Source organism: Lottia gigantea (assembly GCF_000327385.1).
Source record: "Lottia gigantea unplaced genomic scaffold LOTGIsca_7, whole genome shotgun sequence".
Classification (NCBI taxonomy): Eukaryota; Metazoa; Mollusca; class Gastropoda; family Lottiidae; genus Lottia; species Lottia gigantea.
In genome coordinates this window covers 2,798,767-2,802,976 of record NW_008710370.1, presented here as the reverse complement: position 1 = coordinate 2,802,976, position 4,210 = coordinate 2,798,767, and positions in this window count along the sequence as shown.

Here is a 4,210-nt window from a genome sequence, read left to right as displayed (position 1 = left end):
TATGAGTTTCAGAAGTGCAGCGGATAGCTGTTAAATAATATGAGAGCAGTTAGCTCTTTTGTCTGTAAGCCTTATGATAATGAAGCATGTACGACGAATAATGTTAAATTAAAGTTATAAACTATGCCTTTGAGGTGTCTATTTGTGAGTTGGGTAGAACAATACACCAGGTTGGTGACAAAAATTGGCGACGAGGATGTGATCCATTGACTAGTGCAGTGGACCGAAAAAAACTTTGGAAAACATTATTTACTATGAAAAATGATAATCGATGTCGGATGATAACTCTGATACAAAAAATAGACATTAATACTTATCAACGCACTATTCATGAGAATCAAGATAATAGTGAAAGTGGACAATCAAAACAAAAGATGAGTGAAGATAAATTAACACAATAAATTGGAACTGTAAGTGAAATGAATACTAAAGTGATACTACTCAATGAATCAGTACTAGACAAAATGATGTCATTCAAAATGTTAGTGAAATGAATGCAAAATTAAGTGATGCGTTTCAAAATCTTATGAAGGACAAGTCATTAACTGAAAGCGGCAGTAAAAATAGAGAATCTACTCACCCTTCTAATACTCAGAGTACTGGTACATTTGTAGGACAACATAATAACCAAACTGTGCCTATATACAGGGCATTTGAACAGCATAAACTTCATTGTGTGCTACATAAAATATCTTTTTCTGGAACAATTCAAAGTGATGGACATTTTATCCACTTTTTGTAATTGTTTGAGGAGGAATGTAGAATAAGGAAAATTTTAATGAGTATTAAACCAAATCTGTTCATGATGCATATGTATTGAGCCTGCACGTTCCTTGATTAGATCTGCTGCTAAGCAATGGGAGTCATGGCCATTATTCAGAGATGAAGTCATAAAGATGGAAGCTTATAAAGCATATGCTTGTAGGGCACTTGCAAATATTCAAGAAAAAGACAATGAAAAGTATTGGACTTTAATGGATAGGATTAGAAGCCTATCATATCAAGCTTATAGTCATGAAGATCAGTTTGATGATGAAGGGAACTTGTCTATATCTCCTTCAAGTGAAATGTCCAGCAGAATAACCGATAAATTCATTTAATGTATACGAGATAGAACCTTAAAAGCAGTTATAATTGCAGAGCCGAGCAGGGAACCAGGATTGACGAAGGACCCTGATTACATAGCAAGGTTTGCTGACTAATCTACTCAGTATTTGAAATTTGTTGGTCCAGAACAAGAACCTAATTCTAGTAAAGTCAAGTCAAGACATCAACAAAATAGTTATTAGACTAACAACATTGATATACGACAAAAATGGAGAGATTCTGGACGTGACAGAAAGGATCAACAACACCGTAGAAGATTTTATGAAGATGTGAGATCACAGCAGAAACGTTATGTTAACTCTAACAATTATGAAGTGGAAGAAAAGGCAAAACTACAATGTTATGGATGCTATGGGTATGGTCATTATAAAAACGAATGCCCCACCGTGAAAAACAACCACATACTTATGATCATAAACAGGATAAAAATGTCGTGATATAACTGTGGCATATAGAAGATGGCAAGAGCAAAATTTGCCTGAAGTAACATTGAAAAAAGATAAAACAAAATTTTCAGTAGCCTCTGAGCACACTTTGCCTGTCATAGGGTCTTTTACTGCTGTAATTATGTTTCCTTGTAGTGATACCGTTTATACTCATAAAATAGTAGTGGCAGAAACTTAAATTGTGATTTGATAATTGGAACTGATTTTATTAGAAAACATGGATGCAATGTTGATTTGGGTAAAAATATATTTGTAGTGGAAACATGTCAAGTACCATTAATAGCGTAATTTTAGCTAGTAATAGCTTAAAATAGAGCCGAAAATAGAAAAGTGTGGACTTAAAATAATTTTACAAAATTTCTAAAATAGCGTCTAATAGCTAGCTATTCTCAAATATAATCCATTCTTCATAATAATTGCAAAACTAGCGTGATTTTAGCTAGGAATTGCTGAAAATAGCAGACTGGGTACTTAGAATAATTTCAAATATTTTCTATAAAAGCGCAATTTTAGCTAGAAATAGCTGAAAATTGAGTCGAAAATAGAAAATTGTGGACTTTAAATAATTCTTAAATTTTCTCAAATAGCGTCTAATAGCTAGCTATTCTCAAATATAATCCACACTTCATAATAATTGCAAAAATAGCGTCATTTTAGCTAGGAATAGCTTAAAAAAGAGCCGAAAATAGAAAAGTGTGGACTTAAAATAATTTTCAAATTTTTCTAAAATAGCGTCTAATAGCTAGCTATTCTCAAATATGATCGACACTTCATAATAATTGCAAAAATTGCGTAATTTTAGCTAGGAATAGCTTAAAATAGAGTCGAAAATAGAAAAGTGTGGACTTAAAATAATTTTCAAATTTTTCTAAAATAGCGTCTAATAGCTAGATATTCTGAAATATAATCCATTCTTCATAATAATTGCAAAACTAGCGTGATTTTAGCTAGGAATTGCTGAAAATAGAGCCGAAAATAGCAGGCTGGGTACTTAGAATAATTTCAAATATTTTCTATAATAGACGCTATTTTAGAAAATTTATAAAATTATTCTAATTCTACACTTTTCTATTTTCGGGTCTGTTTTCAGCTATTTCTAGCTAAAATTGCGCTATTATAGAAACTTTTTAAAATAATTTTAAGTACATAATCTGCTATTTTCAACTCTATTTTCAGCTATTATTAGCTAAAAAAAATAGCCAAAAAATAGCAGTGGATTAATTTTAAACATTTTCTAAAAAATTCGAATGATTTTCTATCCTGATTTCTAAAATAGAGGCTATTTTGGCGCTATTCTCGAGCTATTTTCTATTTTTTAAAAGTGCTAAACTCAGATCCTGCACCTTCATGCCAATTTTTGAAATATGGCCAATTTTTTCCTATGTTCTGCTATGGAGTTATGAATGACATTTTTGGTGCCAGTGAGATACTGAGATGCCAATCTAACATATTTAGGTGTACAATGGGAAGAAATGCTCATTATTCCCATAATTTCTAAAATATGGCCAATGAAGAAATATCCAATATGGCGGACTGGCCAGTCAAAAACGAAGCCCCTACATGGCCAATTTTTGCACAGTCCACAGTAATGGGGGTGGGGCAGATTTTTGGATGGAATTGGCACAAACTCAATCACAAAGTGCCTTCAGACCTGTGAATATCTCCAATATTCCAACATAATGGATTTTCATGCCTAACTCTGTCACTGGCCAGTCAATGACGAAGCCCCTACATCTATCATATTCATCTCTTGATTGGGATCTGGTTGTGGCTTAGACCTTACAGCTTACGTTGTCAGTGCCACTTACTGTATCATCTTCGTTGCTCTCCAAACTGTTGAGTTTCTCTTGGGTTTCACAGGATTTGCATGGTCCCCGGCTTAGTGCATCGGTATTTATGTGCTCCGCGCGGCTTCTGTGTTCAATAGTCATGTTGTATGTTTCCATTTCCTCTAGCTATCTTGCTGTCTGCCCAGTTGGTCTTTTTAAAGATTTCATCCAACTTACTGCAGAATTGAAGGTTCGGAGTAGTACATCCTGACCATAGGAAATACGAATGAAAATTCTTCAATGCTGTGATAACGGCTAGCAGTTCTTTTCTAGTCACGCAGTACTGTTGCTCATGTACGTTCATTGCTCTTGACATACATGCAACGACCCTCTCTAAACCATCATCATCGTATTGAGAGAGTACAACACCGACAGCTTTTCCACTTTTCTGTATCAAGTATAAATAATTTTCTTGGGATCGGGTATGCTAGAATTGGTGTGCTGGTGAGTGCTTCTTGGAGTCTTACAAATGATTCTTCACATTCTGGAGTCCATGTAAATATTGCTTCTTTTTCGCATATCTTATGCAGTGATCTAGTAATATGAGCCAAGACCAAGACCGCTTCTGACGTTTTTAGCCATTCTAGGCAGAGGTCAGACATTTATTGCTTTTGTCTAACCTTCCCAAACTCCAAGATCCTCTTCACATGTATACCCATTTCAAATAAAATCTCGAAGAAAGCACAACAGAACCTCAGCACCCTCAACAACATGATGATGGAGTCCAGTATCAACAGCGCAACAATCTTACCACCCTACGAAGAAGAATTCGAAACAGTTGATAATCTTCATTGGTCTCCAGAAACAGCAAACAGCATTTATTTGTTT